We start from the raw sequence: 15353 nt of genomic DNA, 5'->3' as shown, positions 1-15353 counted from the left end.
CAGTGATAATGAATTTCAAAGCATAGGTCCCAAAACAGCAAATATGGTTGAGTGAGCAAATTGGAAGCAAATCTGACAATAGGATGGCACTACGAGTAGTTTGCTGTTGGGAAGAGCAGGCTTATAGGGAATTAAGGAACGTAATGAAAACAAGGAAAACCCAATGTGAATTCATTACACAATAAAATTAAAACCAAATAATGCAGGGACTCTAATCAGCTGACCACCTAAGGAGGGATATGATTAAGTCATACAGATGCTGTACTCCAGCAGAGCCTTGTGAATGGGCACAGATAGGAAATATGGGGACTGTCACTCATTAGCTTGAATCCAGTGGCATAGCTGCTCTTCCCTACTGCTCTGTGCATCTTCTCCTTATACCTCTTGAAATGTTCATCAGTGCAAGCAGCATATTCCACTTGCTGCTCGCGCTGGCCTTGACTCCCTTCTGACATCACGTTCTAGTGCAATGACCAGGAAGTGACGTCGGAAGAGAGCCAAGGTCGGTGCGAGCAGCAGATGGAAGATGTTGCTTGCACTGGTAAACTTTTCAAGAAGTGGGCAGGAGGGGGCAGAGATCAGGAGATGTGCCAGCACCCCTGTGAAGATGGTACCTGGGGTGGTCCACACACCCCCATCCTCCATGTACTATGCCATTTGAATCTGTCCAGTTTTATTTATACAAAAGCATGGCTGTAGCACCACAGTATAGCCAAAGTTGATGATAAAGGAGGAATACTGAACCTTGGACAGCTGGGTAAAGCTACTTATGACTTTCAAGGGAGACAAAAATGCACTTTATATATTTCCTGACAAAGACGTGAAGTGCTTATCTGAAACTTTCTTTTTAACCATTGTTCTCACCTCCATCTTGCTCTCCTCTCTTCATAGGAACTCAAGGACTGAGCCTTCATCTCAACAAAACTGACTTATTCATCCTCTGGTCCTTCAGGACAGAAAGAGTGGTGCATTGGGTTTAGTGGACACCCATCTCACTCAGGGAGGAGGACTGCAGGCTGGTACTGCATCTGAGAGAACATTTCATGCTGCGGTCTTACCAGTGGCCATAAGACTGTTGTCCAGTGACTATTTCTAAGGAACATGACTTGAAAATGCCCTTTCGATCCACCTTGCAGCTCTTGAAGTTACCTTTTCTGCCTTCATGAAGTTATGTGGAATAATACTTCAAAAAGGACACTAAATTTTTGCTTTCTCCTTAAGGTTTAATTTTTGCCACTATAGCAACAGGACAGAGATAAATATATCAAAGTAATAGCCAACTTGCTGGGTTTAGAAAGCAATTATATAAGCAACCAAGAGGTTACAGGAATTGAGAAGCCAAAAAACACAGTGGCCCATGGGAAATTGCAGGCATTTCTCTTTACATTTGTAATATTGATTCTCTATGCACTAGTTTTGATTGATGCCCGTAATACGGACATCGGGCCAGTTGTTCTTCTCCATTCCCCACACAGAAAAACACAAAGGGGCAGTGGTATTATTTGTAGGGTCAGGCTAGAAGATGTACATGCCAACAGCTGCAGAGACACTAGTATGGTGCTTGGAGGCTTTGGTACCAGATGCAAGGGTGCTGGGCTAGCTCAGATCCATGCAGGGAGCCTGGCAGGAACACTTCTGATTTTAACACTTGGTCCTGGGACAATGTTAAGGTTTGAACTTTAATAATCATTTTTTGGATGTTCAGACGTTCATAAGTGCTAGAATATTTACATGCCTGGCCACAGAGGTCCTGGTGCATTGTCTAGGGTTGAGTAGAGTGACTTTGGGGATGACACAAACATAGATACAGGAAGCTCTAAGGTTGAAATGTAGCTAGGCACAGGGGGCTTCTAAGTGTGACATGAGGCAAGCTGCAAGGACCCTGGGGCTATCACCAAGCTGGGTACAAGGATTACTGGAGACAGTCCGAGGTTACATAATGCCTAAAAATGATATTTAGCTCGGTGCAGGATTGCAGGGAATGAGTGTGAGCACCGGGGACCAGGCATGACACTGGTGCTGCTTGCAGTGCCCTTCATTTGACAGATAGTAGTCGGCACAGCACCCAGTTGGTAACCACAACAGTCTACCTTCCATAAACACTGTACTGCTCATTTGTTTCTTCTTAAATTTCTTATGCTTGCTCCTTAGCCCACTCACAATAGCTGAGGTCAGTTTAATATCATGCAGTAGATGATCTCATTCAGATCGATGGCATCTGATTGAACATAGGAAATAAAGTATGGTGATGTCTTTGTGGCCCGTTTTGAGTAATGGAATGCATTACTTTTTTATAGGGAGTGAGCCATGTTTGGAGGAAAGGCAGGGGAACAGCTTAAAGAACTACGTATTCTATAAAATAGCAGAGGGAGTTGGAAGGGATTGACTCAAGATGGGAACTGCTGCTGGCTGGGTACACTTCTAAAACATGGTGCCCCAAAGGATTTGGCTTCTTTCTTCACTTGCCAGCAGGTTATTTTTCACTCGAGGAATAGTTACCAGTAAGCTCTGAAACTCGTTGCCAGAAGAGGTGATAACAGCAGGGCCTGAAACTTTAGTGAAAAAGGTTTGGAAAAGTCCATAGTCTCCTATTGCGACAGACAGGAGGAAAACCACTTCTTGCCCTGGGATGGATAGCATGGAATTTTGCTGCTATTTGGGTTTCTGCCAGGTACTTGTGACCTGGATTAGCCACTATGGCAAACAGAATTCTGGGCTAGATGGACCATTGGTCTAACCTAGTGAGGCTATTCTTATGGCCCATCCCGGCTCTGTCCTCTCTTGCAGTTTCAAGTTCTCTTAAGAAAAGCTAGAACTACAAATGCATAGATGTGGTGGATGTAAAGTAAAACTAGGGCCAGCTGTGCTTAAAACACCTTCCCTCTGCCTGCCCTGCAGCAATCTTTCCTTCCCAGACTATTTACAAGACTGTCTCAAAAACATAATAAAAGCAATAGGAAGAGAACGTTTATGTATACCACCATGCTGACACTGCGATCTGAGCTGCAGACCTGGGTCACAAATATCATGCAGTAAATGTGTCTAGATTTCAAACAGGGCTGCCAACTTTTCTAAAGAAAACAATAAAAGAACAGCCACCTGCCCCATAACTGCAGAGATGTCAACTTTCCCATTTCCTGTAAGGACATTCTATCCCATTTATAGTTACTTATAGTACTAAACTGTGTGGGGTTTGCAGTCCTTGATTTGATCACTGAAACTGATGCTGCTGGTTCCATAATGCTTCAGCGACAGGCTTGTCAAATCCAGAACTTGGTATGTTGGCAGCTAGGTAACAACCCCCACTTGCAAAATTGTTTTCACTAAAGTTTCAGGCCCAATTGCAGTGGTCGCAGCATTGCATTGCATTGCAAAGGCATGAAAAGCCATTAATGCATACTTCTCTCCCAGGTCCTGCAACCTGCATGAAGCCAGGATGAGGTGGGCCTGGGAGAGAAGCATGTGCTGGTGGTCCCACACATAGGAGACAACTTTTCCAAAATGACTGGGGCGCTAAACTCGACACATCAATGTTCCCTGGTCACAATAAAGAGGTTTGTTCAATATTGGGAGTGCTCAACCCACAGAGCTGCCACCTCTGGTCCCACATACCTTTACAGTGCAGTGTTCCTCTAGTGCCACACTCTAGCCTTAAACTGGCACCTTACTTTAGTAAAAAAAAGGGTCTACTGCAGGGGTGTCAAAGTTCCTCTTCGAGGGCCACAATCCAGTTGGGTTTTCAAGATTACCCCAATGAATATGCATGAGATCTATTTGCCTGCATTGCTTTCATTGTATGCTAATAGATCTCATGTATATTCATTGGGGAAATCCTGAAAACCCGACTGGATTGCGGCCCTCGAGGAGGGACTTTGGCATCCCTGGTCTACAGGACGGGAGGATTCCTTACCAATCTGGAAGCCAGTAATCAACAGCAAACCGGTGGCTACACTGGTTTAGGTCTGGTCTTAGCAGCCAGATGTCCTTTTTCATTTTGTACACTTGAAGATTTCGTGCCTTACTAGCTTGTCTTCCAATGGAATGCGCGTGCCTGAACAAAACTACAAATTATTTTTATACAAAATCTTTTGAAATGGTCTCCTTTTTAAAAGTCTGATTTTTGTTCAGTGGAAATGCCTTATATAAGCTAACTTGCTCCTTCCGTCTATTTACTATAGCTGCTCTGGCTGAAGGCTGATTATGTATGATCTGACAGGATGAGATGAGCCCTTTAATGTCCTGAAATATCTTTCAATTGTCTACATGATGGTGGGAGTATGTCCAAGATTAAGCTTGGTCTCTGCAAAACTGTTTCAAGGCCTTATAACTACATTCTAAGTTATTTTTCACTGTCTTTGCAGATACTTGACTTAAATTCCAGGGTGAGGCATTATTATGCTGGTAACTATGTATTATTCTAAAGTAGAATATTTGTATAATATTATTGTGAACTGGTGTTAAGAATTAAAAAAAAATAAAAATGATTTTTTTTCAGAGGATTGGATGTAGCTTGCATTTGATTCCAAAAGGAGCATAAATGTAGCCAGAACTGGTTGCCTGTGTTGGAAAATTCCTGGTATCTATCCCTTTGATGGTTTCTTCTGTTGAGTGTGAATGTTAGCAGAGTCTTAGCAGTTAATGACCTTTGGAACATGAGTTTCCAGTGCACAGCACCTACTGTATATGACAAAGGAATTTTATAACAGGAAGCCATATAAATGAAAATTTTCATGCTGTATCGATTGAGCCAGTTCTAACATTCAGAGATGGGAAAAAATTAGAAGTTTATCCATGGAGCAATTAATTCATTACTATTTATGTCCAGGTGATTGGTATATTGCACATAGTGTGAGGGGCAGGCATTACTATGCCATTTACACATAAATATTTAAAAAACAGGGAAATAACAGTAGTCTCAGTTAACTTGGACTCAGACAACTGGCAAAAAAATTGCCAGTGGAAAAAAAAAAAAGGTCCCCCAAAGCACCAGTGGCAGCATCCTGAGCCACAGATCCTCCCTCCCTCAAGCCCCCAAATGCTGCAGCAGCTACGAACCCCCTCCCTCTCACCCCGATGCACTAGTGCGGCAGCGGTCCTGAGCTGCAAAGCTCTTCTCCCTCAAGCCCTGAAGTAGTAGAAGCAGACTTTGGTCTTGAGCCGCAAACTCCCTCGCTCCATGCTTCTCTCCCTTCCTTACCCGAGTGCAGCCAGTCAGCAGGAGGTAGCCTCAAAACAGGATGCTCGCGGCCAGCCCCAACAGGGCCTTTCTTCTGACACGTCACTTCCGACACATCAGAGGAAAGGCCTGGCTGTGAACAGCCCGTTTTGAGGCTGCCTTCTGCTGACCGGCTGCACTTGGGTAAGGAAGGGAGAAAAGGAGGAAGGGAGTTTACGGTTCAGTACCACCACCTGCTTCTGTCATTTTGGGGCTTGAGGGAGGGAGGGAGGAGAGCTTTGCAGCTCAGAACCACTGTTGTGCTGGTACTTTGGGGTGAGAAAAAAGAGGAGAGAAATTGAGAATGTGTTGTTAACCAGAAAAACAGTTATCCAGTATCCACCAATCCGCATGCCTGATAACAGATTCTACTGTAAATGGAAAGGGGGAGGGGAGAAACTGGAAAGAAAGTTGGCTGCAGTCAAAATATGGTATACAGTTTCTTTTTATTTTACAGGTGTCACAAATAACATTTATGTTAAATTTTTGGATGTTACATAATTTCACTTTTACTTGATTATTGTTCAGTACTGTATTATACCTATTCAATAGATAAATAATAGGTTAAATCAGTGGCATAGCGGTGGCGTCCCCCCTTACCATGTGCGCCCCTTCTCCGTACCTTTTTATCTTCGGTGTGAGCAGCCACAAAGCAGCTGCTCGTGTCGGCTTCAGCACTCTCTCTGATGTCACTTCCCAGGTGTGGGTCCCAGAAGTGACATCAGAGAGAGCGCCGAAGCCAACGTGAGCAGCTACTTTGTGGCTGCTCGCACTGAAGTTAAAAAGGTATGGGGGGAAAGAAAGGGGCGTGTGCATGGCAGGGGGAGGAGTAGTAAAGGGCGGAGAGCAGGAGGGGTGCCGGCGCCCCGAGGAAGACTGCACCCGGGGTGGACCGAACCCCCTTACTACTGTATTGGGTAAAATTAAAAGACATAATTAATGTCTTTTGGCTCAACAAAGTGAGAAACAGAAACTGAGGATGACAGGTAAATTCAGGTCATCCCAGGAAAGTAAAACCTGAGGCGTGATCACCTTCTTCAGGCAGTGGTTGACAACCCTGGAGTGGCAGTTGGATTGAGCGGAGGCCAAGCAAGAAAAAGCTGGTGCTGACAGAGGCATATAGGACATACAGAGTCGAGTGGGTAAAGGACTTGTAAGATGTGGAAAAAGTTACTTTTCAGTGACAAAAGCACTTTCTGCCTCTTTGGAGACCAGATGATTTCCAGGAGATGATTGCAAATGATTTGGAATGTATCTGTCAATGATTTGTTGGAGATGATGGTTTGGAACTACATGATAGCAAGAGGTGTAGGACAGTGTTCTTAAACCTTTTTACACCTATGGACCAGTAGAAATAAAATAATTATTTTGTGGACCAGCATCGGTCCACGGACCAGTGGTTGAAGAACACTGGGCTAAGTCATGGGCCAGACCCCGCCCATCTCTACCCAATCTCCACCCCAGACCCCGTCCCATAATAGTACTAATTGTAACACTATTTTTTCCATTAATTTTTCATAGATACACACAATATAATCTTATTAACAACACAAAATTAAACTACACAAAGCACACTGACAGCAACATAATTCAATCACTAAATTCAAAAATAAAATCATTCCCCCCCTACCTTTGTTGTCTCCCTCCCTTTATACTATGCCTTACCTTCTGGCCTGCTTCTGCCTGGCCATTTTATGCTGCCCCTGGTGTTATCTTCATGCCTGCTCCCTCTTCCTCACTGATGCAGTGCACAAAGCTTCGGGCAGCGGCAACTTGCATGTCCCACACCTCATCTGGAAGCCTTCCCTCTGACGTTGCAAGAGAGAAGGCTTCCGGTTCAGGTGCAGGATGCACGTAAGAGTCACTGCCTGTGGTTTTGTGCACTGAATCAGTGAGGAAGACGGAGTCGGCTCGAACATAATTCCGCACTGAGCGCACCGTGGACCAGCGGTTAAAGAACACTGTTTTGGGTCTGATGCACGTGCCGGCTCTCTGGACCGGCAGGAAATTTCTGTGCACCGGCACCGGTCCAAGGACCGGTGGTTGAAGAACACTGGTGTAGGACATCTACAAATTGGCAACAGCACGGTAAATGTCAAGTAACACACGCTGTAATACTGCAGAAGTGCACGCGTCCATAAGAACAGATTTATTTTTTTTTTCCAGGGGATTACATATTCCAGAAGGCAATGCCCCATGTCATCAACCGAAGGTAGTTGTTGACTTGCAGACATTCAAAAAGATCTCTACCCTCAACTGGCCAACCTAGTCACCATATTTGAATCCAATCAAGAACTTGTGACATGAAATAGCAGTGGAAATATCCAAGCAGCATCCTACAATAAAGAGAGCTGATGGGGGTCACTCATTGCAGCCAGACACTACCTTCTGATATTTGTCCACTTGTTACCAGGACAACAATAAAGGCTCTCCAATCAAACACTAACACACACCTAAATGACCATATGCTTGCCATTTAAAAAATAAAATAAAATAATTTTAATCATATCGGATAATTTTATAATCAGTCACTGTGTGCTGAACACTAACTCTGTAATAGCATCTGAGCGGGAGGATGTCATTATAGAATGCAAGAATAAGTTAGCATTGGTGCACATATATTTTGGTGTACCCACTTGTGCCACGTTAATGGCAGGTATAAACAGGTATGCCTAAATGAACCAAGCCACACACATAGAGGGGCATAATCAAAAGAAGTCCCATTTGTGCATAGGGCATTAGTCACCCAAAGTCGGCAGCACCAAAATGTCCATTCTTGAAAAGGACGTCCAACTTTCAAGTTTAATAAAAATTTGATTGATTGCCTATCTCAATTCTAGGCGATATACGAGAGGCATTACAAGTTTAAAATGCTCGACAAAAAAACAAATTACTAAGACAAAACCAGATGAATGAGAGACAAAAGGAAGAAGGGTGAACTACAATAAAGTCAAGAAAAGAGAACAAAAAAAGGCAAAAACAGGAGGGAGGGAGAGGAGTTTCATTCAAAGCTGCCTTTACAGATTCAAGGAAGGGTAACTAGCATCAGTGCTCAAAAGCATCTCTATATAGGAAACATTTTAAAGCTTCTTTAAATTTATCTAAGTTAGATTCCTCCCTGAGATGGGGGGGGGGGGTAGAGATTTCCAGGTAAGGGGGGGGGCAGTAACTGCAAAAGAGTTTGTACAGCAAGTGCAGAACATCTTAAGAGAGGGGACAAAGAGTAAATTTTGGGAGGAAGATCTGAAAACTTTAGAGGGAGCATGAGGGATGAGTAATTTGTCGATGAAAGCTGGTTCTCTGGATTTATGTGTTTTAAAAGTGAGTAAAGCAATTTTGAAAGTAATTCTATGAGGGATAGGAAGCCAATGGGTGTTTTTAAGCAGAGGGGTGACATGCTCATATTTCTTAGAGTTGGTGATGATTTTGATGGAAGTATTTTGAATTAATTGAAGCCGTCTGATTTCCTTTTGCAATATTCCTTTGTAAAGAGAATTGCAATAATCAATTTTACAAATTACAGGCGAGTGTATTAAGATGTTTAGGGAAGAGGGCGCCAGGAAGCTAGCTAGGGACCTAATCATTTGAAGTTTATGGAAGCAGTTTTTGACCACTGTACCAATTTGATGGTGGAAGTTTAACTTACCATCAATAATTACACCCAAGATTTTTGATGATGAGACTTCTTTAATCAGAAAGTTATCTATACTGATTGCGGAGGATAGCTGAATGCCCTCTTTCCAATTTTTTTTTTTTAATCATCTATCTATATGCCCTGGCATTTGATTGTCCAGACCACCAGTATGTCTATCTTTATACCATATTCTCATCCAAATATTCGTCCAAGTCCCAAATGCCTAGAACAAGACCTCTTGGATGTGGGAGGGGCCAGCAATGTGATGGATTGACCACCCAGACATAGCATGAGAGAAGTGGGGCACTTTACAGGGCACTGCTGCGAACATCACAAAAAGGGTCTCAGCAGAGCCCCCTTATAGGTCATGGTGAGCCCCCCCAAAACCTACTATACCCACCTGTCTACAACCTCAATAGCCCTTATGGCTGCAGATGGCACCTATATGGCATTACTGTAGGATTTGGGGGGGGGGGTTGGTGGGCTCACATTTTTCACCATGAATGCAGTGGTTAGAGTGGCTTATGGGCCTGGGTCCTCCTCTCTATGTTTCATTAGCCCACCCCCAAGCTTACTTAACCACCTGTGTACAGCTCTACTAGGCTTTCCTATGCCAGGTGCTGATGTTCTGGAGGCAGGTATGTACGTTTTTATTGCAATTTTTATTGGGAAGGGGGTGTCACTGATCACTGGGGGAATGGGGGGTGGGTCTGTACTTTGTGTTTCCAGTGGTTATCTGGTCACTTTGGATACCTTCTGGGCACTTAGACCTGTTTTTAGATTGCCTAAGTAACAACATATAAGTTCTGTCTAGGGCAATCTCGTCAAACTTTTGATTATCCCTGAAGTACGACTAAGTCTAGGTCGGCCCACATCCCACCCTAACCACTCCTTCAAAAACGTCCCTTTCAGCTCTGGACACACAGAGGGATTCAGAGGCCTAAAAAGTCTCTGGATACATCTAAAAACCTGTTTCGATTATCGGCACTTAGACGACCTGTCATCCAAGTGCCGACTTGGGCGGGTTTATAGATATATTTTTCTTTCAATTATGAGCCCCATAGCTTATACTATTCTCTAAGTTATGCATGTAAGGTGGAGAGATGCCTATGCCCCTTCCATATTTTGCCCACATGCATGCCCCTTGTAGCTTTGTGCTAAGGCACTCCATTACAGATGCCTTTAGAAAAACCATAAAAACTGCCTTATTCAACAAAATCATCACCTAAAAAAGTATCTTCACCTAACACTACATATGTCCACTCCTGCTTTTAAGTCCGAAATGTCTAACATTATAATTTGCTGCCTTTTCAAGATTCTGTTTGCCGTATTTCACTGCCTTTTGGTAAGTTTCTATACGCTGTATCTCTCTACCTTTTTGTAAGACTCTATTCGCTCTGTGAGATTCTATATGCTGTATCCCGGACCTTTTGTAAGATTCTATATGCTTCTTGTAAGTTTCTATATACTGTATCCCGGACTTCAACATATTGTAACTCGCTGACTGTCCAGCTCTCTTCAGTGTGAACCGCCTAGAAGTCTCACGACTATGGCGGTATAGAAGAATAAAGTTATTATTATTATTATTATAAATGGGAGCTGACAAAATTTGACGCTAAGCGCTATTTTATAAAGGTTGCTTGCCTTTTACCGCTGTAACGCTGATTCCCTAGACATAACATTGAAATAGTAGCTGAACCACACTGAAATTGTAATGTATGGATCACTATTTTGGCTTTGCACCGTTTCACTTATGTAACATACATTTATGACTAGAAACAGCATTACAGAATCGTTTTACAGGAAACCACAGAGAATAACAGAACTAGGTAAGCAAAAATGTAAAAAATGGAATTGAAATGAATGCCAATGATACTAAATTTCACATTGTTAAAACCGATTCTAGACTTTTGAGCACCACTTTACTATCTTCATTGAATGCATTTCTCTTTCATGCATATTCATTTAAAGGCTGACCGAATTTCAGTTTAACTTATGGCACTGAAACAGGTCCAAAATCCTTTTTTCTGCCCAGTTTATGTTTTGGCCCAAAAAATTATTTTAATTTTTGGCCATGTTTTCAGTTTTAGTCAAAAATGACCATGTGTTTATGGTGGAAGCCAAAAATATGTGCTTTGTCCCAGACCCCCCTCTCCCTTCATCTAGGGTTGCCAGAAGTCCAGGAAAACCCAGACATGTCCCTTTTTTTTTTTTTTTTAGGACAGTTTTTGAAAAATGGGGGAGTCTGTCCAGGTTCATCCAGCTCTCCCAACTCCCCCATCTAATGCCTTCCCGGGCCCAGCTGCTGTAATTTAACCTTCAGGCAGCTGCCAGCACTGCAGAAACAAGGTGAGCCTGCTACTGCCGGTCTGCCCCGGAAGTCATCTCTCTGCAAGTCCTGCCTATTTGGGAACAGGAAGTTGCTGCAGAGAAGCAGCTTCTGGGGCAAGCCAACGGTAGATGGCTCATGTTGTTGTTGCTGCCGCCGGCTGCCCGAAGATTAAATTACAGTGACCAGCTGGGGAGGAGGTAGGAGAGGGAGTCAGGAGATAGAGAGATCATGAGGGGAAGCTGCATTGGGGGGGTCAGAGGAGGGAGGATAGGAGACTGGAGACAGTATGGAGGGAGGAGTGAAGGAGCGGAGCTGGAGAAACAGCATGGAGGGAGGGAGGAAAGTCTGGAGAAGCATTATGGAAAGGAGAGTGCAGGAGAAAAGAGCATAGAGTAGGGTAGATGGGGAGAGACAGAAATAGCAGGAGAGGAGGAGGTTGGAAGGAGAGAGAGGGGCCCCCACGGGGGGCGGGGGAAGGGGGAGATATTTGGGGGTTGGAAGGCGAGAGAGAAAGAAAGAAGTACACACAGTAGAGGGGAGTTGGAAGGAGAGAGAGAAAGCACCCTGGGGGGAGGGGGGGGGGGAAGGGTTGAGGAAAGGAGAGAAACATTAAAAGGGTACAGAGAATGAGAAGGGGGACCAAGAAAAAGGTTGGAGTATGGGCAGGGCTGTGGATGGACTGTGGGCAGGGTCAGGTGTCCTCTTTTTGTCTTTACAAATATGGTAACCCTATCTGCACCCATGAAGCCCCTGGGCCTGTCTTAAAATCCCTTGTAATCTAGGGATGTAGCTGGGGCAGGGGCAGGAGCAATTCCCAGATACTTCTGCCCAGTCTGGCTCTGTTCTCAAAATGGCTGCTACTTGTACAACTGGGACATCGCTCCTGCCCTAACCACACCACCAGGGTTTGTAAGGTAGTCTTGGGGGGCGGGAGGGAGGGTGCACCACTCTTTGTATTTTAGCAGGTATTTTGTTATATAGATTTAAGATAAGCTTTTTAGGAATTAGCCTCCCTGTGGAGTGATGTCAGCTGTCACTCTAAGTGGCACTAGGTCAGCCACTATAAAAGCACCGTAGCTTTTATTTTCAGTTTTCGTTAGCTGTGGCCCATATACGTGCATGCCATTTTGATTGGAGGTAAAATACAGGTTTTCATTATTTAAATGATTATCCCCCCTCTTTTACAAAGCCTGATAGTGTGGGCTGCTCCGAAGCCCATAAGGATTTAAAGCAGGGGTGTCCAACCTGCGGCCCAGTGAAGTATTTTGTGTGGCCCCGGTCGAGGGCAATGCAGTGTTTTCCTCTGCTGCCCCCAGGTGTTTACCATCTTGCCAGCTCCCTCCTCTGTCTTGCTGCAGCGTTTGTGCATTTGTGCAGCCCCAGAAACATTTTTTTCATCCAATGTGGCCCAGGGAAGCCAAAAGGTTGGATACCCCTGATTTAAAGGGCTTTGGGGCTTTTGCCGAGCAGCAACCACTAGCGCTGCTTTATAAAAAGGGAGGTTATATTCTGGCTTGGATTCTGTAGGTTTAGCAGAAGGATGCAGACTGCAAGCTCCGACAGTCCCTAACAGCTGTCATTGGTTCACAAACACACAAACCTGAATTTTGGGTTTTGGCTGAAACCAAGTGATGAGTTTCTGCTACAGCTCTGGCTTTGGCCAAAAGCTTTCAGTCAGCCTCTATATTCATTAGGGATAGCCTGAAAACCTGAAACACTGGCAGGCTTTAAGGACTGGGATTAGTATTATACCTGTCCTTTGGTTTCCAAAGCAGAGAAGCAGTGCCCTCTATTGGCGCACACTGTTAATCCACCTCACTTCCCAGCCCCTCCACCACATCCGGGGTGCCTGCTAGTTTATTTAGGGAGCACAGCTCACAGTAAAACCTGGGGCAATCAACAGACTGAAATTTTGGAATAAACATTTAATAATGGTTCTCAACCCAGACCCTGGGACACACCTAACCAATTCACTCTTTTGTCTTTCAGGGTTGAACTATTGCGATACCGTGTACACAAGTTTTCTATCTTCTCATTTAAAAAGGTTTCAAATGCAACAAAATTTGGCAGCCAGGTTACTTTTTAAAGCGTGTAGATTTGATCACGTCGCACCATTACTTATCTGTTTACATTGGCTTCTGGCGCCATATCTCCTTCAAAGTTCTTTGTCTTTCGCATAAGGCAGAGGTGTCCAATGTCGGTCCTCGAGGGCCGCAGTCCAGTCGGGTTTTCAGGATTTCCCCAATGAATATGCATTGAAAGCAGTGCATGCAAATAGATCTCATGCATATTCATTGAGGAAATCCTGAAAACCCGACTGGACTGCGGCCCTCGAGGACCGACATTGGACACCCCTGGCATAAAGCATATTACTTAGGACTCCCACCCTATTTATCATCATTGACGATACCATATACCGCATGACACTTAGGTCTCCTTTTACAAAGGTGTGCTAGTGTTTTTTTAGCGCACACACCGGATTAGCACGCGCCATAGCGTGCACTACCCGAAACACTACTGCCTGCTCAAGAGGAGGTGGTAGCGGCTAGCGTTCGACAATTTAGCGCGCACTATTCCTTTGTAAAAGGAACCCTTAAGCTCTCTAAATTCTCAACTCATTCTTCTTAGTCTTAAACTTGTTCACTATGACTCTACTCAAGCTACTTTCCTTTTTTTTTAGCTCCTAAGTTAAAAATTCAAAGTTTTATTAAAAACAAATTTTTTTCAAAACTTGCTTACAGTGATCAGGTGGGATATTGAGCACTTGGTGGATGCTGGACTGCTGTTCGGGAGTTCTTGCCTCTCTAAATGGTGTGTCTTTCCTTTAATTTTATAAGAATTCATTTTCTGGATTTTATATAGAATTTTTAGTTTATACAACGCTGTGATCTATTGCAGTGGTTCCCAACCCTGTCCTAGAGGACCACTAGGCCAATCGGGTTTTCAGGCTAGCCCTAATGAATATGCATGAGAGAGTTTTGCATATAATGGAAGTGACAGGCATGCAAATCTGCTCAATGCATATTCATTAGGGTTAGCCTGAAAACCCGATTGGCCTGGTGGTCCTCCAGGACAGGGTTGAGAACCACTGATCTATTGAACTGCTCCTGTGTTATATCAAGATTTTAATAATGATAAACAATTTCCTTGATAAACAAATAAATATAAACAAAGCCCTTTATGGTGTTGAGTTTTCCAATAATGTGGTCAGGAAGTCGAGCGGAGAATATGAGGCTTCTTATTGCATAAACCGACATTGGGCATCCACATCCGCTTGACACCAAATCACCACTATGTATCAATAATCTTAATTACGCTATCCAACCTACCATAAAGATACTAGGTGTAACTTTGGATCAGTGCCTAACCATGAGAGACCAGGTGGACTCCTTGATCAGAAAGGGATTTTTCACTCTCTGGAAACTCAGATCCATTAAAGCTTATTTCGATACAGCGGCATTCAGAACCCTAGTCCAATCCCTCGTACTGAGTCTACTTGACTACTGTAACATCGTCTATTTAGAAATTTCCCAAAAGAACATGCAGCGTTTACAATTGATGCAAAATGCAGCGGTCAAACTGATCTTTGGGCTGAGGAAGTTTGACCACGTGACATCCTACAATGGCTGCCAATGGAGGCGCACGTAAAGTTTAAATTTGCCTGCTTCTGCTTCAAAGCACTATACGGACTTGCCCCTAAATATATAACTGACCTTTTCGTCTTCTCAGCCAACAGACACAAGAGAAGCTCACATTCCAACTTCGATTCCCCCCAGTGAGAGGTTGTACACTGAAAAAACACCATGAACACCTTCTCTCACACCAAGCAGCATCATGGGGTAAAGACCTAGAACAATTGCTTTCGCCCACTACTTATGAGGAATTTAGGAAATGTCTGAAAACACACCTGTTCCTAAAGTATCTAGACAACTGATCCTCTCTTCTCTCTCCCCTCTATAGCGATTAACTTGTTCTATTGATCACTCTCTCCTCAAAAATGGATTTCCTGTCCTATTAACCCTCTTTCTTCCTCCCCTCTTAAAGTCAATCAATTTGTACCTTTGCTTAATCTTTGTAAACCGCATAGAACTTCACGGTATTGCGGTATATAAGCTGTTATTATTATTATTATTACTTTAGTTTCTTTTGGGGCCGTAGGGGGCCTAAATTTG

The 15353-nt window shown here is 43.7% G+C and overlaps 1 protein-coding gene across 1 annotated transcript in view; it reads left to right on the top strand.

The window, feature by feature from the left end:
* Positions 1–4499, top strand: part of KCNN4 (potassium calcium-activated channel subfamily N member 4) — a 134696-nt gene extending 130197 nt beyond the window's left edge. The window contains exon 9 of the mRNA XM_033914536.1: positions 892–4499. The gene's annotated coding sequence lies outside the window, so the exon portion shown is untranslated. The remainder of the gene's footprint in view (positions 1–891) is intronic.
* The last annotated feature ends 10854 nt before the right edge of the window (positions 4500–15353 follow it).

The sequence above is a fragment of the Geotrypetes seraphini genome, chromosome 11 (assembly GCF_902459505.1).
Source record: "Geotrypetes seraphini chromosome 11, aGeoSer1.1, whole genome shotgun sequence".
Taxonomy (NCBI): domain Eukaryota; kingdom Metazoa; phylum Chordata; class Amphibia; order Gymnophiona; family Dermophiidae; genus Geotrypetes; species Geotrypetes seraphini.
Note: the sequence above shows the minus strand (reverse complement) of the source record. Positions and strands in the feature narration are given on the sequence as shown.